Consider the following 22771-nt stretch of genomic DNA (forward strand, 5'->3'; position numbering starts at 1 on the left):
GGTTTGGCGGTCGAAACCGAAGGCTTTTTATCACAGGAAAAGAAATCAGCCCTCGAAAACTTAACCGGCAGAAAAATCTGACTTTCGGCCATTCACTCAAAAATACTGCCAAACGGTTGCAAATGCTCCCCTGAGAGGTTTGGCGGTCGAAACAGAAGGCTTTTTATCTCAGGAAAAGAAATCAGCCCTCGACAACTTAACAGGCAGAAAAATATTTTTTTGAAAAAATCCCTAAGCCCCGGGGTCACAATTTCATCAAAAATCTGACTTTCGGCCATTCACTCCAAAATGGTGCCAAACGGTTGCAAATGCTCCCCTGAGAGGTTTGGCGGTCGAAACAGAAGCCTTTGTATCACAGGAAAAGAAATCAGCCCTCGAAAACTTAACAGGCAGAAAAATATTTTTTTGAAAAAATCCCTAAGCCCCAGGGTCACAATTTCATCAAAAATCTGACTTTCGGCCATTCACTCAAAAATGCTGCCAAACGGTTGCAAATGCTCCCCTGAGAGGTTTGGCGGTCGAAACAGAAGGCTTTTTATCTCAGGAAAAGAAATCAGCCCTCGACAACTTAACCGGCAGAATAAGATTTTTTTGAAAAAATCCCTAAGCCCCGGGGTCACAATTTCATCAAAAATCTGACTTTCGGCCATTCACTCAAAAATGCTGCCAAACGGTTGCAAATGCTCCCCTGAGAGTTTTGGCGGTCGAAACCGAAGGCTTTTTATCACAGGAAAAGAAATCAGCCCTCGAAAACTTAACCGGCAGAAAAACCTGACTTTCGGCCATTCACTCAAAAATACTGCCAAACGGTTGCAAATGCTCCCCTGAGAGGTTTGGCGGTCGAAACAGAAGGCTTTTTATCTCAGGAAAAGAAATCAGCCCTCGAAAACTTAACAGGCAGAAAAATATTTTTTTGAAAAAATTCCTAAGCCCCGGGGTCACAATTTCATCAAAAATCTGACTTTCGGCCATTCACTCAAAAATGCTGCCAAACGGTTGCAAATGCTCCCCTGAGAGGTTTGGCGGTCGAAACAGAAGCCTTTGTATCACAGGAAAAGAAATCAGCCCTCGAAAACTTAACAGGCAGAAAAATATTTTTTTGAAAAAATCCCTAAGCCCCGGGGTCATAATTTTATCAAAAATCTGACTTTCGGCCATTCAATCAAAAATGCGGCCAAACGGGTGCAAATGCTCCCCTGAGAGGTTTGGCGGTCGAAACAGAAGGCTTTTTATCACAGGAAAAGAAATCAGCCCTCGACAACTTAACGGGCAGAAAAAGATTTTTTTGAAAAAATCCCTAAGCCCCGGGGTCACAATTTCATCAAAAATCTGACTTTCAGCCATGCACTCAAAAATGGTGCCAAACGGTTGCAAATGCTCCCCTGAGAGGTTTGGCGGTCGAAACAGAAGCCTTTGTATCACAGGAAAAGAAATCAGCCCTCGACAACTTAACGGGCAGAAAAAGATTTTTTTGAAAAAATCCCTAAGCCCCGGGGTCACAATTTCATAAAAAATCTGACTTTCGGCCATTCACTCCAAATTGATGCCAAACGGTTGCAAATGCTCCCCTGAGCGGTTTGGTGGTCGAAACAGAAGCCTTTGTATCACAGGAAATGAAATCAGCCCTCGAAAACTTAACGGGCAGAAAAAGATTTTTTTGAAAAAATCCCTAAGCCCCGGGGTCACAATTTCATCAAAAATCTGACTTTCGGCCATTCACTCAAAAATGCTGCCAAACGGTTGCAAATGCTCCCCTGAGAGGTTTGGCGGTCGAAACAGAAGGCTTTTTATCTCAGGAAAAGAAATCAGCCCTCGACAACTTAACAGGCAGAAAAAGATTTTTTTGAAAAAACCCCTAAGCCCCGGGGTCACAATTTCATCAAAAATCTGACTTTCGGCCATTCACTCAAAAATGCGGCCAAACGGGTGCAAATGCTCCCCTGAGAGGTTTGGCGGTCGAAACACAAGGCTTTTTATCACAGGAAAAGAAATCAGCCCTCGAAAACTTAACCGGCAGAAAAAGATTTTTTTGAAAAAATCCCTAAGCCCCGGGGTCACAATTTCATCAAAAATCTGACTTTCGGCCATTCAATCAAAAATGCGGCCAAACGGGTGCAAATGCTCCCCTGAGAGGTTTGGCGGTCGAAACAGAAGGCTTTTTATCTCAGGAAAAGAAATCAGCCCTCGACAACTTAACCGGCAGAAAAAGATTTTTTTGAAAAAATCCCTAAGCCCCGGGGTCACAATTTCATAAAAAATCTGACTTTTGGCCATTCACTCAAAAATGCTGCCAAACGGTTGTAAAAGCTCCCCTGAGAGGTTTGGCGGTCGAAACCGAAGTCTTTTTATCACAGGAAAAGAAATCAGCCCTCGAAAACTTAACCGGCAGAAAAATCTGACTTTCGGCCATTCACTCAAAAATACTGCCAAACGGTTGCAAATGCTACCCTGAGAGGTTTGGCGGTCGAAACAGAAGGCTTTTTATCTCAGGAAAAGAAATCAGCCCTCGACAACTTAACAGGCAGAAAAATATTTTTTTGAAAAAATCCCTAGCCCCGGGGTCACAATTTCATCAAAAATCCGACTTTCGGCCATTCACTCCAAAATGGTGCCAAACGGTTGCAAATGCTCCCCTGAGAGATTTGGCGGTCGAAACAGAAGCCTTTGTATCAAAGGAAAAGAAATCAGCCCTCGAAAACTTAACAGGCAGAAAAATATTTTTTTGAAAAAATCCCTAAGCCCCGGGGTCACAATTTCAAAAAAAATTTGACTTTCGGCCATTCAATCCAAAATGGTGCCAAACGGTTGCAAATACTCCCCTGAGAGGTTTGGCGGTTGAAACAGAAGGCTTTTTATCTCAGGAAAAGAAATCAACCCTCGACAACTTAACTGGCAGAAAAAGATTTTTTTGAAAAAATCCCTAAGCCCCGGGGTCACAATTTCATCAAAAATCTGACTTTCGGCCATTCACTCAAAAATGCTGCCAAACGGTTGCAAATGCTCCCCTGAGAGGTTTGGCGGTCGAAACCGAAGGCTTTGTATCACAGGAAAAGAAATCAGCCCTCGACAACTTAACGGGCAGAAAAAGATTTTTTTGAAAAAATCCCTAAGCCCCGGGGTCACAATTTCATAAAAAATCTGACTTTTGGCCATTCACTCAAAAATGCTGCCAAACGGTTGCAAATGCTCCCCTGAGAGTTTTGGCGGTCGAAACAGAAGGCTTTTCATCTTAGGAAAAGAAATCAGCCCTCGACAACTTAACCGGAAGAAAAAGATTTTTTTGAAAAAATCCCTAAGCCCCGGGGTCACAATTTCAAAAAAAATCTGACTTTCGGCCATTCACTCAAAAATGCTGCCAAACGGTTGCAAATGCTCCCCTGAGAGGTTTGGCGGTCGAAACAGAAGGCTTTTTATCTCAGGAAAAGAAATCAGCCCTCGACAACTTAACAGGCAGAAAAAGATTTTTTTGAAAAAATCCCTAAGCCCCGGGGTCACAATTTCATCAAAAATCTGACTTTCGGCCATTCACTCAAAAATGCGGCCAAACGGGTGCAAATGCTCCCCTGAGAGGTTTGGCGGTCGAAACACAAGGCTTTTTATCACAGGAAAAGAAATCAGCCCTCGAAAACTTAACCGGCAGAAAAAGATTTTTTTGAAAAAATCCCTAAGCCCCGGGGTCACAATTTCATCAAAAATCTGACTTTCGGCCATTCAATCAAAAATGCGGCCAAACGGGTGCAAATGCTCCCCTGAGAGGTTTGGCGGTCGAAACAGAAGGCTTTTTATCTCAGGAAAAGAAATCAGCCCTCGACAACTTAACCGGCAGAAAAAGATTTTTTTGAAAAAATCCCTAAGCCCCGGGGTCCCAATTTCAAAAAAAATCTGACTTTCGGCCATTCACTCAAAAATGCTGCCAAACGGTTGTAAAAGCTCCCCTGAGAGGTTTGGCGGTCGAAACCGAAGTCTTTTTATCACAGGAAAAGAAATCAGCCCTCGAAAACTTAACCGGCAGAAAAATCTGACTTTCGGCCATTCACTCAAAAATACTGCCAAACGGTTGCAAATGCTCCCCTGAGAGATTTGGCGGTCGAAACAGAAGCCTTTGTATCAAAGGAAAAGAAATCAGCCCTCGAAAACTTAATAGGCAGAAAAATATTTTTTTGAAAAAATCCCTAAGCCCCGGGGTCACAATTTCAAAAAAAATCTGACTTTCGGCCATTCACTCCAAAATGGTGCCAAACGGTTGCAAATACTCCCCTGAGAGGTTTGGCGGTTGAAACAGAAGGCTTTTTATCTCAGGAAAAGAAATCAACCCTCGACAACTTAACTGGCAGAAAAAGATTTTTTTGAAAAAATCCCTAAGCCCCGGGGTCACAATTTCATCAAAAATCTGACTTTCGGCCATTCACTCAAAAATGCTGCCAAACGGTTGCAAATGCTCCCCTGAGAGGTTTGGCGGTCGAAACCGAAGGCTTTGTATCACAGGAAAAGAAATCAGCCCTCGACAACTTAACGGGCAGAAAAAGATTTTTTTGAAAAAATACCTAAGCCCCTGGGTCACAATTTCATAAAAAATCTGACTTTTGGCCATTAACTCAAAAATGCTGCCAAACGGTTGCAAATGCTCCCCTGAGAGTTTTGGCGGTCGAAACAGAAGGCTTTTCATCTTGGGAAAAGAAATCAGCCCTCGACAACTTAACCGGAAGAAAAAGATTTTTTTGAAAAAATCCCTAAGCCCCGGGGTCACAATTTCAAAAAAAATCTGACTTTCGGCCATTCACTCAAAAATGCTGCCAAACGGTTGCAAATGCTCCCCTGAGAGGTTTGGCGGTCGAAACAGAAGGCTTTTTATCACAGGAAAAGAAATCAGCCCTCGAAAACTTAACCGGCAGAAAAATCTGACTTTCGGCCATTCACTCAAAAATACTGCCAAACGGTTGAAAATGCTCCCCTGAGAGGTTTGGCGGTCGAAACAGAAGGCTTTTTATCTCAGGAAAAGAAATCAGCCCTCGACAACTTAACAGGCAGAAAAATATTATTTTGAAAAAATCCCTAAGCCCCGGGGTCACAATTTCATCAAAAATCTGACTTTCGGCCATTCACTCCAAAATGGTGCCAAACGGTTGCAAATGCTCCCCTGAGAGGTTTGGCGGTCGAAACAGAAGCCTTTGTATCACAGGAAAAGAAATCAGCCCTCGAAAACTTAACAGGCAGAAAAATATTTTTTTGAAAAAATCCCTAAGCCCCGGGGTCACAATTTCATCAAAAATCTGACTTTCGGCCATTCACTCAAAAATGCTGCCAAACGGTTGTAAAAGCTCCCCTGAGAGGTTTGGCGGTCGAAACCAAAGGCTTTTTATCTCAGGAAAAGAAATCAGCCCTCGAAAACTTAACAGGCAGAAAAATATTTTTTTGAAAAAATCCCTAAGCCCCGGGGTCACAATTTCATCAAAAATCTGACTTTCGGCCATTCACTCAAAAATGCTGCCAAACGGTTGCAAATGCTCCCCTGAGAGGTTTGGCGGTCGAAACAGAAGCCTTTGTATCACAGGAAAAGAAATCAGCCCTCGAAAACTTAACAGGCAGAAAAATATTTTTTTGAAAAAATCCCTAAGCCCCGGGGTCATAATTTCATCAAAAATCTGACTTTCGGCCATTCAATCAAAAATGCGGCCAAACGGGTGCAAATGCTCCCCTGAGAGGTTTGGCGGTCGAAACAGAAGCCTTTGTATCACAGGAAAAGAAATCAGCCCTCGAAAACTTAACAGGCAGAAAAAGATTTTTTTGAAAAAATCCCTAAGCCCCGGGGTCACAATTTCAAAAAAAATCTGACTTTCGGCCATTCACTCAAAAATGCTGCCAAACGGTTGCAAATGCTCCCCTGAGAGGTTTGGCGGTCGAAACAGAAGGCTTTTTATCTCAGGAAAAGAAATCAGCCCTCGACAACTTAACGGGCAGAAAAAGATTTTTTTGAAAAAATACCTAAGCCCCTGGGTCACAATTTCATAAAAAATCTGACTTTTGGCCATTAACTCAAAAATGCTGCCAAACGGTTGCAAATGCTCCCCTGAGAGTTTTGGCGGTCGAAACAGAAGGCTTTTCATCTTGGGAAAAGAAATCAGCCCTCGACAACTTAACCGGAAGAAAAAGATTTTTTTGAAAAAATCCCTAAGCCCCGGGGTCACAATTTCATCAAAAATCTGACTTTCGGCCATTCACTCAAAAATGCTGCCAAACGGTTGCAAATGTTCCCCTGAGAGGTTTGGCGGTCGAAACAGAAGCCTTTGTATCACAGGAAAAGAAATCAGCCCTCGAAAACTTAACAGGCAGAAAAATATTTTTTTGAAAAAAAACCTAAGCCCCGGGGTCATAATTTCATCAAAAATCTGACTTTCGGCCATTCAATCAAAAATGCGGCCAAACGGGTGCAAATGCTCCCCTGAGAGGTTTGGCGGTCGAAACAGAAGCCTTTGTATCACAGGAAAAGAAATCAGCCCTCGAAAACTTAACAGGCAGAAAAAGATTTTTTTGAAAAAATCCCTAAGCCCCAGGGTCACAATTTCATCAAAAATCTGACTTTCGGCCATTCACTCAAAAATGCTGCCAAACGGTTGCAAATGTTCCCCTGAGAGGTTTGGCGGTCGAAACAGAAGGCTTTTTATCACAGGAAAAGAAATCAGCCCTCGAAAACTTAACCGGCAGAAAAAGATTTTTTTGAAAAAATCCCTAAGCCCCGGGGTCACAATTTCATCAAAAATCTGACTTTCGGCCATTCACTCAAAAATACTGCCAAACGGTTGCAAATGCTCCCCTGAGAGGTTTGGCGGTCGAAACAGAAGGCTTTTTATCTCAGGAAAAGAAATCAGCCCTCGACAACTTAACAGGCAGAAAAATATTTTTTTGAAAAAATCCCTAAGCCCCGGGGTCACAATTTCATCAAAAATCTGACTTTCGGCCATTCACTCCAAAATGGTGCCAAACGGTTGCAAATGCTCCCCTGAGAGGTTTGGCGGTCGAAACAGAAGCCTTTGTATCACAGGAAAAGAAATCAGCCCTCGAAAACTTAACAGGCAGAAAAATATTTTTTTGAAAAAATCCCTAAGCCCCGGGGTCACAATTTCATCAAAAATCTGACTTTCGGCCATTCACTCAAAAATGCTGCCAAACGGTTGCAAATGCTCCCCTGAGAGGTTTGGCGGTCGAAACAGAAGGCTTTTTATCTCAGGAAAAGAAATCAGCCCTCGAAAACTTAACAGGCAGAAAAATATTTTTTTGAAAAAATCCCTAAGCCCCGGGGTCACAATTTCATCAAAAATCTGACTTTCGGCCATTCACTCAAAAATGCTGCCAAACGGTTGCAAATGCTCCCCTGAGAGGTTTGGCGGTCGAAACAGAAGCCTTTGTATCACAGGAAAAGAAATCAGCCCTCGAAAACTTAACAGGCAGAAAAATATTTTTTTGAAAAAATCCCTAAGCCCCGGGGTCATACTTTCATCAAAAATCTGACTTTCGGCCATTCAATCAAAAATGCGGCCAAACGGGTGCAAATGCTCCCCTGAGAGGTTTGGCGGTCGAAACAGAAGCCTTTGTATCACAGGAAAAGAAATCAGCCCTCGAAAACTTAACAGGCAGAAAAAGATTTTTTTGAAAAAATCCCTAAGCCCCGGGGTCACAATTTCATCAAAAATCTGACTTTCGGCCATTCACTCAAAAATGCTGCCAAACGGTTGCAAATGCTCCCCTGAGAGGTTTGGCGGTCGAAACAGAAGCCTTTGTATCAAAGGAAAAGAAATCAGCCCTCGAAAACTTAACAGGCAGAAAAATATTTTTTTGAAAAAATCCCTAAGCCCCGGGGTCACAATTTCATAAAAAATCTGACTTTTGGCCATTCACTCAAAAATGCTGCCAAATGGTTGCAAATGCTCCCCTGAGAGTTTTGGCGGTCGAAACAGAAGGCTTTTCATCTTAGGAAAAGAAATGAGCCCTCGACAACTTAACCGGAAGAAAAAGATTTTTTTGAAAAAATCCCTAAGCCCCGGGCTCACAATTTCAAAAAAAATCTGACTTTCGGCCATTCACTCAAAAATGCTGCCAAACGGTTGCAAATGCTCCCCTGAGAGGTTTGGCGGTCGAAACAGAAGGCTTTTTATCTCAGGAAAAGAAATCAGCCCTCGACAACTTAACGGGCAGAAAAAGATTTTTTTGAAAAAATCCCTAAGCCCCGGGGTCACAATTTCATCAAAAATCTGACTTTCGGCCATTCACTCAAAAATGCTGCCAAACGGTTGCAAATGTTCTCCTGAGAGGTTTGGCGGTCGAAACAGAAGGCTTTTTATCACAGGAAAAGAAATCAGCCCTCGAAAACCTAACCGGCAGAAAAAGATTTTTTTGAAAAAATCCCTAAGCCCCGGGGTCACAATTTCATCAAAAATCTGACTTTCGGCCATTCACTCAAAAATGCTGCCAAACGGTTGTAAAAGCTCCCCTGAGAGGTTTGGCGGTCGAAACCGAAGGCTTTTTATCACAGGAAAAGAAATCAGCCCTCGAAAACTTAACCGGCAGAAAAATCTGACTTTCGGCCATTCACTCAAAAATACTGCCAAACGGTTGCAAATGCTCCCCTGAGAGGTTTGGCGGTCGAAACAGAAGGCTTTTTATCTCAGGAAAAGAAATCAGCCCTCGACAACTTAACCGGCAGAAAAATATTTTTTTGAAAAAATCCCTAAGCCCCGGGGTCACAATTTCATCAAAAATCTGACTTTCGGCCATTCACTCCAAAATGGTGCCAAACGGTTGCAAATGCTCCCCTGAGAGGTTTGGCGGTCGAAACAGAAGCCTTTGTATCAGAAGAAAAGAAATCAGCCCTCGAAAACTTAACAGGCAGAAAAATATTTTTTTGAAAAAATCCCTAAGCCCCGGGGTCATAATTTCATCAAAAATCTGACTTTCGGCCATTCAATCAAAAATGCGGCCAAACGGGTGCAAATGCTCCCCTGAGAGGTTTGGCGGTCGAAACAGAAGCCTTTGTATCACAGGAAAAGAAATCAGCCCTCGACAACTTAACAGGCAGAAAAATATTTTTTTGAAAAAATCCCTAAGCCCCGGGGTCACAATTTCATCAAAAATCTGACTTTCGGCCATTCACTCAAAAATGCTGCCAAACGGTTGCAAATGCTCCCCTGAGAGGTTTGGCGGTCGAAACAGAAGCCTTTGTATCAAAGGAAAAGAAATCAGCCCTCGAAAACTTAACAGGCAGAAAAATATTTTTTTGAAAAAATCCCTAAGCCCCGGGGTCACAATTTCATAAAAAATCTGACTTTTGGCCATTCACTCAAAAATGCTGCCAAACGGTTGCAAATGCTCCCCTGAGAGTTTTGGCGGTCGAAACAGAAGGCTTTTTATCTCAGGAAAAGAAATCAGCCCTCGACAACTTAACGGGCAGAAAAAGATTTTTTTGAAAAAATACCTAAGCCCCTGGGTCACAATTTCATAAAAAATCTGACTTTTGGCCATTAACTCAAAAATGCTGCCAAACGGTTGCAAATGCTCCCCTGAGAGTTTTGGCGGTCGAAACAGAAGGCTTTTCATCTTGGGAAAAGAAATCAGCCCTCGACAACTTAACCGGAAGAAAAAGATTTTTTTGAAAAAATCCCTAAGCCCCGGGGTCACAATTTCATCAAAAATCTGACTTTCGGCCATTCACTCAAAAATGCTGCCAAACGGTTGCAAATGTTCCCCTGAGAGGTTTGGCGGTCGAAACAGAAGCCTTTGTATCACAGGAAAAGAAATCAGCCCTCGAAAACTTAACAGGCAGAAAAATATTTTTTTGAAAAAAAACCTAAGCCCCGGGGTCATAATTTCATCAAAAATCTGACTTTCGGCCATTCAATCAAAAATGCGGCCAAACGGGTGCAAATGCTCCCCTGAGAGGTTTGGCGGTCGAAACAGAAGCCTTTGTATCACAGGAAAAGAAATCAGCCCTCGAAAACTTAACAGGCAGAAAAAGATTTTTTTGAAAAAATCCCTAAGCCCCAGGGTCACAATTTCATCAAAAATCTGACTTTCGGCCATTCACTCAAAAATGCTGCCAAACGGTTGCAAATGTTCCCCTGAGAGGTTTGGCGGTCGAAACAGAAGGCTTTTTATCACAGGAAAAGAAATCAGCCCTCGAAAACTTAACCGGCAGAAAAAGATTTTTTTGAAAAAATCCCTAAGCCCCGGGGTCACAATTTCATCAAAAATCTGACTTTCGGCCATTCACTCAAAAATACTGCCAAACGGTTGCAAATGCTCCCCTGAGAGGTTTGGCGGTCGAAACAGAAGGCTTTTTATCTCAGGAAAAGAAATCAGCCCTCGACAACTTAACAGGCAGAAAAATATTTTTTTGAAAAAATCCCTAAGCCCCGGGGTCACAATTTCATCAAAAATCTGACTTTCGGCCATTCACTCCAAAATGGTGCCAAACGGTTGCAAATGCTCCCCTGAGAGGTTTGGCGGTCGAAACAGAAGCCTTTGTATCACAGGAAAAGAAATCAGCCCTCGAAAACTTAACAGGCAGAAAAATATTTTTTTGAAAAAATCCCTAAGCCCCGGGGTCACAATTTCATCAAAAATCTGACTTTCGGCCATTCACTCAAAAATGCTGCCAAACGGTTGCAAATGCTCCCCTGAGAGGTTTGGCGGTCGAAACAGAAGGCTTTTTATCTCAGGAAAAGAAATCAGCCCTCGAAAACTTAACAGGCAGAAAAATATTTTTTTGAAAAAATCCCTAAGCCCCGGGGTCACAATTTCATCAAAAATCTGACTTTCGGCCATTCACTCAAAAATGCTGCCAAACGGTTGCAAATGCTCCCCTGAGAGGTTTGGCGGTCGAAACAGAAGCCTTTGTATCACAGGAAAAGAAATCAGCCCTCGAAAACTTAACAGGCAGAAAAATATTTTTTTGAAAAAATCCCTAAGCCCCGGGGTCATACTTTCATCAAAAATCTGACTTTCGGCCATTCAATCAAAAATGCGGCCAAACGGGTGCAAATGCTCCCCTGAGAGGTTTGGCGGTCGAAACAGAAGCCTTTGTATCACAGGAAAAGAAATCAGCCCTCGAAAACTTAACAGGCAGAAAAAGATTTTTTTGAAAAAATCCCTAAGCCCCGGGGTCACAATTTCATCAAAAATCTGACTTTCGGCCATTCACTCAAAAATGCTGCCAAACGGTTGCAAATGCTCCCCTGAGAGGTTTGGCGGTCGAAACAGAAGCCTTTGTATCAAAGGAAAAGAAATCAGCCCTCGAAAACTTAACAGGCAGAAAAATATTTTTTTGAAAAAATCCCTAAGCCCCGGGGTCACAATTTCATAAAAAATCTGACTTTTGGCCATTCACTCAAAAATGCTGCCAAATGGTTGCAAATGCTCCCCTGAGAGTTTTGGCGGTCGAAACAGAAGGCTTTTCATCTTAGGAAAAGAAATGAGCCCTCGACAACTTAACCGGAAGAAAAAGATTTTTTTGAAAAAATCCCTAAGCCCCGGGCTCACAATTTCAAAAAAAATCTGACTTTCGGCCATTCACTCAAAAATGCTGCCAAACGGTTGCAAATGCTCCCCTGAGAGGTTTGGCGGTCGAAACAGAAGGCTTTTTATCTCAGGAAAAGAAATCAGCCCTCGACAACTTAACGGGCAGAAAAAGATTTTTTTGAAAAAATCCCTAAGCCCCGGGGTCACAATTTCATCAAAAATCTGACTTTCGGCCATTCACTCAAAAATGCTGCCAAACGGTTGCAAATGTTCTCCTGAGAGGTTTGGCGGTCGAAACAGAAGGCTTTTTATCACAGGAAAAGAAATCAGCCCTCGAAAACCTAACCGGCAGAAAAAGATTTTTTTGAAAAAATCCCTAAGCCCCGGGGTCACAATTTCATCAAAAATCTGACTTTCGGCCATTCACTCAAAAATGCTGCCAAACGGTTGTAAAAGCTCCCCTGAGAGGTTTGGCGGTCGAAACCGAAGGCTTTTTATCACAGGAAAAGAAATCAGCCCTCGAAAACTTAACCGGCAGAAAAATCTGACTTTCGGCCATTCACTCAAAAATACTGCCAAACGGTTGCAAATGCTCCCCTGAGAGGTTTGGCGGTCGAAACAGAAGGCTTTTTATCTCAGGAAAAGAAATCAGCCCTCGACAACTTAACCGGCAGAAAAATATTTTTTTGAAAAAATCCCTAAGCCCCGGGGTCACAATTTCATCAAAAATCTGACTTTCGGCCATTCACTCCAAAATGGTGCCAAACGGTTGCAAATGCTCCCCTGAGAGGTTTGGCGGTCGAAACAGAAGCCTTTGTATCAGAAGAAAAGAAATCAGCCCTCGAAAACTTAACAGGCAGAAAAATATTTTTTTGAAAAAATCCCTAAGCCCCGGGGTCATAATTTCATCAAAAATCTGACTTTCGGCCATTCAATCAAAAATGCGGCCAAACGGGTGCAAATGCTCCCCTGAGAGGTTTGGCGGTCGAAACAGAAGCCTTTGTATCACAGGAAAAGAAATCAGCCCTCGACAACTTAACAGGCAGAAAAATATTTTTTTGAAAAAATCCCTAAGCCCCGGGGTCACAATTTCATCAAAAATCTGACTTTCGGCCATTCACTCAAAAATGCTGCCAAACGGTTGCAAATGCTCCCCTGAGAGGTTTGGCGGTCGAAACAGAAGCCTTTGTATCAAAGGAAAAGAAATCAGCCCTCGAAAACTTAACAGGCAGAAAAATATTTTTTTGAAAAAATCCCTAAGCCCCGGGGTCACAATTTCATAAAAAATCTGACTTTTGGCCATTCACTCAAAAATGCTGCCAAACGGTTGCAAATGCTCCCCTGAGAGTTTTGGCGGTCGAAACAGAAGGCTTTTCATCTTTGGAAAAGAAATCAGCCCTCGACAACTTAACCGGAAGAAAAAGATTTTTTTGAAAAAATCCCTAAGCCCCGGGGTCACAATTTCAAAAAAAATCTGACTTTCGGCCATTCACTCAAAAATACTGCCAAACGGTTGCAAATGTTCCCCTGAGAGGTTTGGCGGTCGAAACAGAAGGCTTTTTATCACAGGAAAAGAAATCAGCCCTCGAAAACTTAACCGGCAGAAAAAGATTTTTTTGAAAAAATCCCTAAGCCCCGGGGTCACAATTTCATCAAAAATCTGACTTTCGGCCATTCACTCAAAAATGCTGCCAAACGGTTGTAAAAGCTCCCCTGAGAGGTTTGGCGGTCGAAACCGAAGGCTTTTTATCACAGGAAAAGAAATCAGCCCTCGAAAACTTAACCGGCAGAAAAATCTGACTTTCGGCCATTCACTCAAAAATACTGCCAAACGGTTGCAAATGCTCCCCTGAGAGGTTTGGCGGTCGAAACAGAAGGCTTTTTATCTCAGGAAAAGAAATCAGCCCTCGACAACTTAACCGGCAGAAAAATATTTTTTTGAAAAAATCCCTAAGCCCCGGGGTCACACTTTCATCAAAAATCTGACTTTCGGCCATTCACTCCAAAATGGTGCCAAACGGTTGCAAATGCTCCCCTGAGAGTTTTGGCGGTCGAAACAGAAGGCTTTTTATCTCAGGAAAAGAAATCAGCCCTCCACAACTTAACGGGCAGAAAAAGATTTTTTTGAAAAAATCCCTAAACCCCGGGGTCACAATTTCATCAAAAATCTGACTTTCGGCCATTCACTCAAAAATGCGGCCAAACGGGTGCAAATGCTCCCCTGAGAGGTTTGGCGGTCGAAACAGAAGGCTTTTTATCACAGGAAAAGAAATCAGCCCTCGACAACTTAACGGGCAGAAAAATATTTTTTTGAAAAAATCCCTAAGCCCCGGGGTCACAATTTCATCAAAAATCTGACTTTCAGCCATGCACTCAAAAATGGTGCCAAACGGTTGCAAATGCTCCCCTGAGAGGTTTGGCGGTCGAAACAGAAGCCTTTGTATCACAGGAAAAGAAATCAGCCCTCGACAACTTAACGGGCAGAAAAAGATTTTTTTGAAAAAATCCCTAAGCCCCGGGGTCACAATTTCATAAAAAATCTGACTTTCGGCCATTCACTCCAAATTGATGCCAAACGGTTGCAAATGCTCCCCTGAGCGGTTTGGTGGTCGAAACAGAAGCCTTTGTATCACAGGAAATGAAATCAGCCCTCGACAACTTAACGGGCAGAAAAAGATTTTTTTGAAAAAATCCCTAAGCCCCGGGGTCACAATTTCATCAAAAATCTGACTTTCGGCCATTCACTCAAAAATGCTGCCAAACAGTTGCAAATGCTCCCCTGAGAGGTTTGGCGGTCGAAACAGAAGGCTTTTTATCTCAGGAAAAGAAATCAGCCCTCGACAACTTAACAGGCAGAAAAAGATTTTTTTGAAAAAATCCCTAAGCCCCGGGGTCACAATTTCATCAAAAATCTGACTTTCGGCCATTCACTCAAAAATGCGGCCAAACGGGTGCAAATGCTCCCCTGAGAGGTTTGGCGGTCGAAACACAAGGCTTTTTATCACAGGAAAAGAAATCAGCCCTCGAAAACTTAACCAGCAGAAAAAGATTTTTTTGAAAAAATCCCTAAGCCCCGGGGTCACAATTTCATCAAAAATCTGACTTTCGGCCATTCACTCAAAAATGCTGCCAAACGGTTGTAAAAGCTCCCCTGAGAGGTTTGGCGGTCGAAACAGAAGCCTTTGTATCACAGGAAAACAAATCAGCCCTCGACAACTTAACGGGCAGAAAAAGATTTTTTTGAAAAAATCCCTAAGCCCCGGGGTCACAATTTCAAAAAAAATCTGACTTTCGGCCATTCACTCAAAAATGCTGCCAAACGGTTGTAAAAGCTCCCCTGAGAGGTTTGGCGGTCGAAACCGAAGGCTTTTTATCACAGGAAAAGAAATCAGCCCTCAAAAACTTAACCGGCAGAAAAATCTGACTTTCGGCCATTCACTCAAAAATACTGCCAAACGGTTGCAAATGCTCCCCTGAGAGGTTTGGCGGTCGAAACAGAAGGCTTTTTATCTCAGGAAAAGAAATCAGCCCTCGACAACTTAACAGGCAGAAAAATATTTTTTTGAAAAAATCCCTATCCCCGGGGTCACAATTTCATCAAAAATCCGACTTTCAGCCATTCACTCCAAAATGGTGCCAAACGGTTGCAAATGCTCCCCTGAGAGATTTGGCGGTCGAAACAGAAGCCTTTGTATCAAAGGAAAAGAAATCAGCCCTCGAAAACTTAACAGGCAGAAAAATATTTTTTTGAAAAAATCCCTAAGCCCCGGGGTCACAATTTCATCAAAAATCTGACTTTCGGCCATTCACTCAAAAATGCGGCCAAACGGTTGCAAATGCTCCCCTGAGAGGTTTGGCGGTCGAAACAGAAGGCTTTTTATCTCAGGAAAAGAAATCAACCCTCGACAACTTAACTGGCAGAAAAAGATTTTTTTGAAAAAATCCCTAAGCCCCGGGGTCACAATTTCATCAAAAATCTGACTTTCGGCCATTCACTCAAAAATGCTGCCAAACGGTTGCAAATGCTCCCCTGAGAGGTTTGGCGGTCGAAACCGAAGGCTTTTTATCACAGGAAAAGAAATCAGCCCTCGAAAACTTAACCGGCAGAAAAAGATTTTTTTGAAAAAATCCCTAAGCCCCGGGGTCACAATTTCATAAAAAATCTGACTTTTGGCCATTCACTCAAAAATGCTGCCAAACGGTTGCAAATGCTCCCCTGAGAGTTTTGGCGGTCGAAACAGAAGGCTTTTCATCTTAGGAAAAGAAATCAGCCCTCGACAACTTAACCGGAAGAAAAAGATTTTTTTGAAAAAATCCCTAAGCCCCGGGGTCACAATTTCAAAAAAAATCTGACTTTCGGCCATTCACTCAAAAATGCTGCCAAACGGTTGCAAATGCTCCCCTGAGAGGTTTGGCGGTCGAAACAGAAGGCTTTTTATCTCAGGAAAAGAAATCAGCCCTCGACAACTTAACGGGCAGAAAAAGATTTTTTTGAAAAAATCCCTAAGCCCCGGGGTCACAATTTCATCAAAAATCTGACTTTCGGCCATTCACTCAAAAATGCTGCCAAACGGTTGCAAATGTTCCCCTGAGAGGTTTGGCGGTCGAAACAGAAGGCTTTTTATCACAGGAAAAGAAATCAGCCCTCGAAAACTTAACCGGCAGAAAAAGATTTTTTTGAAAAAATCCCTAAGCCCCGGGGTCACAATTTCACCAAAAATCTGACTTTCGGCCATTCACTCAAAAATGCTGCCAAACGGTGGTAAAAGCTCCCCTGAGAGGTTTGGCGGTCGAAACCGAAGGCTTTTTATCACAGGAAAAGAAATCAGCCCTCGAAAACTTAACCGGCAGAAAAATCTGACTTTCGGCCATTCACTCAAAAATACTGCCAAACGGTTGCAAATGCTCCCCTGAGAGGTTTGGCGGTCGAAACAGAAGGCTTTTTATCTCAGGAAAAGAAATCAGCCCTCGACAACTTAACAGGCAGAAAAATATTTTTTTGAAAAAATCCCTAAGCCCCGGGGTCACAATTTCATCAAAAATCTGACTTTCGGCCATTCACTCAAAAATGCTGCCAAACGGTTGCAAATGCTCCCCTGAGAGGTTTGGCGGTCGAAACAGAAGCCTTTGTATCAAAGGAAAAGAAATCAGCCCTCGAAAACTTAACAGGCAGAAAAATATTTTTTTGAAAAAATCCCTAAGCCCCGGGGTCACAATTTCATCAAAAATCTGACTTTCGGCCATTCACTCAAAAATCCGGCCAAACGGGTGCAAATGCTCCCCTGAGAGGTTTGGCGGTTGAAACAGAAGGCTTTTTATCTCAGGAAAAGAAATCAACCCTCGACAACTTAACTGGCAGAAAAAGATTTTTTTGAAAAAATCCCTAAGCCCCGGGGTCACAATTCCATCAAAAATCTGACTTTCGGCCATTCACTCAAAAATGCTGCCAAACGGTTGCAAATGCTCCCCTGAGAGGTTTGGCGGTCGAAACCGAAGGCTTTTTATCACAGGAAAAGAAATCAGCCCTCGAAAACTTAACCGGCAGAAAAATATTTTTTTGAAAAAATCCCTAAGCCCCGGGGTCACAATTTCATAAAAAATCTGACTTTCGGCCATTCACTCAAAAATGCTGCCAAACGGTTGCCAATGCTCCCCTGAGAGGTTTGGCGGTCGAAACAGAAGGCTTTTTTTCTCAGGAAAAGAAATCAGCCCTCGACGACTTAACCAGCAGAGAAATTTTTTTTTGAAAAAATCCCTAAGCCCCGGGGTCACAATTTCATCAAAAATCTGACTTTCGGCCATTCACTCAAAAATGCTGCCAAACGGTTGCAAATGCTCCCCTGCGAGGTTTGATGGTAAAAACAGAAGGCTTTTCATCTCAGGAAAAGAAATCAGCCTTCGACGACTTAACCGGCAGAAAAAGATTTTTTTGAAAAAATCCCTAAGCCCCGGGGTCACAATTTCATCAAAAATCTGACTTTCGGCCATTCACTCAAAAGTGCTGCCAAACGGTTGCAAATGCTCCCCTGAGAGGTTTGGCGGTCGAAACAGAAGGCTTTTTATTTCAGGAAAAGAAATGAGCCCTCGACAACTTAACCGGCAGAAAAAGATTTTTTTGAAAAAATCCCTAAGCCCCGGGGTCAAAATTTCATCAAAAATCTGACTTTCGGCCATTCACTCAAAAATGCTGCCAAACGGTTGCAATTGCTCCCCTGAGAGGTTTGGCGGTCGAAACAGAAGGCTTTCTATCCCAGGAAAAGAAATCAGCCCTCGACGACTTAAACAGCAGAAAAAGCTTTTTTTGAAAAAATCCCTAAGCCCCGGGGTCACAATTTCATCAAAAATCTGACTTTCGGCCATTCACTCAAAAATGCTGCCAAACGGTTGCAAATGCTCCCCTGAGAGGTTTGGCGGTCGAAACAGAAGGCTTTTTATCTCAGGAAAAGAAATCAGCCATCGACAACTTAACCGGCAGAAAAAGATTTTTTTGAAAAAATCCCTAAGCCCCGGGGTCACAATTTCATAAAAAATCTGACTTTCGGCCATTCACTCAAAAATGATGCCAAACGGTTGCAAATGTTCCCCTGAGAGGTTTGGCGGTCGAAACAGAAGGCTTTTTATCTCAGGAAAAGAAATCAGCCATCGACGACATAACCAGCAGAAAAAGATTTTTTTGAAAAAAATCCCTAAGCCCCGGGGTCACAATTTCATCAAAAATCTGACTTTCGGCCATTCACTCAAAAATGCTGCCAAACGGTTGCCAATGCTCCCCTGAGAGGTTTGGTGGTCGAAACAGAAGGCTTTTTATCTCAAGAAAAGAAATCAGCCCTCGACGACTTAACCAGTAGAGAAATTTTTTTTTGAAAAAATCCCTAAGTCCCGGGGTCACAATTTCATAAAAAATATGACTTTTGGAAATTCACTCAAAAATGCTGCCAAACGGTTGCAAATGCTCCCCTGAAAGGTTTGGCGGTCGAAGCAGAAGGCTTATTATCTCAGGAAAAGAAATCAGCCCTCGACGACTTGACCAGCAGAAAAAGATTTTTTTGAAAAAATCCCTAAGCCCCGGGGTCACAATTTCATCAAAAATCTGACTTTCGGCCATTCACTCAAAAATGATGCCAAACGGTTGCAAATGCTCCCCTGAGAGGTTTGGCGGTCGAAACAGAAGGCTTTTTATCTCAGGAAAAGAAATCAGCCCTCGACGACTTAACCAGCAGAAAAAGATTTTTTTGAAAAAAATCCCTAAGCCCCGGGGTCACAATTTTATCAAAAATCTGACTTTCGGCCATTCACTCAAAAAAGCTGCCAAACGGTTGCAAATACTCCCCTGAGAGGTTTGGCGGTCGAAACAGAAGGCTTTTTATTTCAGGAAAAGAAATGAGCCCTCGACAACTTAACCGGCAGAAAAAGATTTTTTTGAAAAAATCCCTAAGCCCCGGGGTCACAATTTCATCAAAAATCTGACTTTCGGCCATTCACTCAAAAATGCTGCCAAACGGTTGCAATTGCTCCCCTGAGAGGTTTGGCGGTCGAAACAGAAGGCTTTCTATCCCAGGAAAAGAAATCAGCCCTCGACGACTTAAACAGCAGAAAAAGCTTTTTTTGAAAAAATCCCTAAGCCCCGGGGTCACAATTTCATCAAAAATCTGACTTTCGGCCATTCACTCAAAAATGCTGCCAAACGGTTGCAAATGCTCCCCTGAGAGGTTTGGCGGTCGAAACAGAAGTCTTTTTATCTCAGGAAAAGAAATCAGCCATCGACAACTTAATGGGCAGAAAAAGATTTTTTTGAAAAAATCCCTAAGCCCCGGGGTCACAATTTCATCAAAAAACTGACTTTCGGCCATTCACTCAAAAATGATGCCAAACGGTTGCAAATGCTCACCTGAGAGGTTTGGCGGTCGAAACAGAAGGCTTTTTATCTCAGGAAAAGAAATCAGCCATCGACGACTTAACCAGCAGAAAAAGATTTTTTTGAAAAAAATCCCTAAGCCCCGGGGTCACAATTTCATCAAAAATCTGACTTTCGGCCATTCACTCAAAAATGCTGCCAAACGGTTGCAAATGCTCCCCTGAGAGGTTTGATGGTAAAAACAGAAGGCTTTTCATCTCAGTAAAAGTAATCAGCCTTCGACGACTTAACCGGCAGAAAAAGATTTTTTTGAAAAAATCCCTAAGCCCCGGGGTCACAATTTCATCAAAAATCTGACTTTCGGCCATTCACTCAAAAGTGCTGCCAAACGGTTGCAAATGCTCCCCTGAGAGGTTTGGCGGTCGAAACAGAAGGCTTTTTATTTCAGGAAAAGAAATGAGCCCTCGACAACTTAACCGGCAGAAATAGATTTTTTTGAAAAAATCCCTAAGCCCCGGGGTCACAATTTCATCAAAAATCTGACTTTCGGCCATTCACTCAAAAATGCTGCCAAACGGATGCAAATGCTCCCCTTAGAGGTTTGATGGTAAAAACAGAAGGCTTTTCATCTCAGGAAAAGAAATCAGCCCTCGACGACTTAACCGGCAGAAAAAGATTTTTTTGAAAAAATCCCTAAGCCCCGGGGTCACAATTTCATCAACAATCTGACTTTCGGCCATTCACTCAAAAGTGCTGCCAAACGGTTGCAAATGCTCCCCTGAGAGGTTTGGCGGTCGAAACAGAAGGCTTTTTATTTCAGGAAAAGAAATGAGCCCTCGACAACTTAACCGGCAGAAAAAGATTTTTTTGAAAAAATCCCTAAGCCCCGGGGTCACAATTTCATCAAAAATCTGACTTTCGGCCATTCACTCAAAAATGCTGCCAAACGGTTCCAATTGCTCCCCTGAGAGGTTTGGCGGTCGAAACAGAAGGCTTTCTATCCCAGGAAAAGAAATCAGCCCTCGACGACTTAAACAGCAGAAAAAGCTTTTTTTGAAAAAATCCCTAAGCCCCGGGGTCACAATTTCATCAAAAATCTGACTTTCGGCCATTCACTCAAAAATGCTGCCAAACGGTTGCAAATGCTCCCCTGAGAGGTTTGGCGGTCGAAACAGAAGGCTTTTTATCTCAGGAAAAGAAATCAGCCATCAACAACTTAACCGGCAGAAAAAGATTTTTTTGAAAAAATTTCTAAGCCCCGGGGTCACAATTTCATCAAAAATCTGACTTTCGGCCATTCACTCAAAAATGATGCCAAACGGTTGCAAATGCTCCCCTGAGAGGTTTGGCGGTCGAAACAGAAGGCTTTTTATCTCAGGAAAAGAAATCAGCCATCGACGACTTAACCAGCAGAAAAAGATTTTTTTGAAAAAAATCCCTAAGCCCCGGGGTCACAATTTCATCAAAAATCTGACTTTCGGCCATTCACTCAAAAATGCTGCCAAACGGTTGCCAATGCTCCCCTGAGAGGTTTGGCGGTCGAAACAGAAGGCTTTTTTTCTCAGGAAAAGAAATCAGCCCTCGACGACTTAACCAGCAGAGAAATTTTTTTTTGAAAAAATCCCTAAGCCCCGGGGTCACAATTTCATCAAAAATCTGACTTTCGGCCATTCACTCAAAAGTGCTGCCAAACGGTTGCAAATGCTCCCCTGAGAGGTTTGGCGGTCGAAACAGAAGGCTTTTTATTTCAGGAAAAGAAATGAGCCCTCGACAACTTAACCGGCAGAAAAAGATTTTTTTGAAAAAATCCCTAAGCCCCGGGGTCACAATTTCATCAAAAATCTGACTTTCGGCCATTCACTCAAAAATGCTGCCAAACGGTTGCAATTGCTCCCCTGAGAGGTTTGGCGGTCGAAACAGAAGGCTTTCTATCCCAGGAAAAGAAATCAGCCCTCGACGACTTAAACAGCAGAAAAAGCTTTTTTTGAAAAAATCCCTAAGCCCCGGGGTCACAATTTCATCAAAAATCTGACTTTCGGCCATTCACTCAAAAATGCTGCCAAACGGTTGCAAATGCTCCCCTGAGAGGTTTGGCGGTCGAAACAGAAGGCTTTTTATCTCAGGAAAAGAAATCAGCCATCGACAACTTAATGGGCAGAAAAAGATTTTTTTGAAAAAATCCCTAAGCCCCGGGGTCACAATTTCATCAAAAATCTGACTTTCGGCCATTCACTCAAAAATGCTGCCAAACGGTTGCAAATGCTCCCCTGAGAGGTTTGGCGGTCGAAACAGAAGGCTTTTTATCTCAGGAAAAGAAATCAGCCATCGACGACTTAACCAGCAGAAGAAGATTTTTTTGAAAAAAATCCCTAAGCCCCGGGGTCACAATTTCATCAAAAATCTGACTTTCGGCCATTCACTCAAAAATGCTGCCAAACGGTTGCCAATGCTCCCCTGAGAGGTTTGGCGGTCGAAACAGAAGGCTTTTTTTCTCAGGAAAAGAAATCAGCCCTCGACGACTTAACCAGCAGAGAAATTTTTTTTTGAAAAAATCCCTAAGCCCCGGGGTCACAATTTCATCAAAAATCTGACTTTCGGCCATTCACTCAAAAGTGCTGCCAAACGGTTGCAAATGCTCCCCTGAGAGGTTTGGCGGTCGAAACAGAAGGCTTTCTATCCCAGGAAAAGAAATCAGCCCTCGACGACTTAAACAGCAGAAAAAGCTTTTTTTGAAAAAATCCCTAAGCCCCGGGGTCACAATTTCATCAAAAATCTGACTTTCGGCCATTCACTCAAAAATGCTGCCAAACGGTTGCAAATGCTCCCCTGAGAGGTTTGGCGGTCGAAACAGAAGGCTTTTTATCTCAGGAAAAGAAATCAGCCATCGACAACTTAATGGGCAGAAAAAGATTTTTTTGAAAAAATCCCTAAGCCCCGGGGTCACAATTTCATCAAAAATCTGACTTTCGGCCATTCACTCAAAAATGATGCCAAACGGTTGCAAATGCTCCCCTGAGAGGTTTGGCGCTCGAAACAGAAGGCTTTTTATCTCAGGAAAAGAAATCAGCCATCGACGACTTAACCAGCAGAAAAAGATTTTTTTGAAAAAAATCCCTAAGCCCCGGGGTCACAATTTCATCAAAAATCTGACTTTCGGCCATTCACTCAAAAATGCTGCCAAACGGTTGCAAATGCTCCCCTGCGAGGTTTGATGGTAAAAACAGAAGGCTTTTCATCTCAGGAAAAGAAATCAGCCTTCGACGACTTAACCGGCAGAAAAAGATTTTTTTGAAAAAATCCCTAAGCCCCGGGGTCACAATTTCATCAAAAATCTGACTTTCGGCCATTCACTCAAAAGTGCTGCCAAACGGTTGCAAATGCTCCCCTGAGAGGTTTGGCGGTCGAAAC

Source organism: Podarcis muralis, chromosome 6 (assembly GCF_964188315.1).
Source record: "Podarcis muralis chromosome 6, rPodMur119.hap1.1, whole genome shotgun sequence".
NCBI classification, from domain to species: Eukaryota; Metazoa; Chordata; class Lepidosauria; order Squamata; family Lacertidae; genus Podarcis; species Podarcis muralis.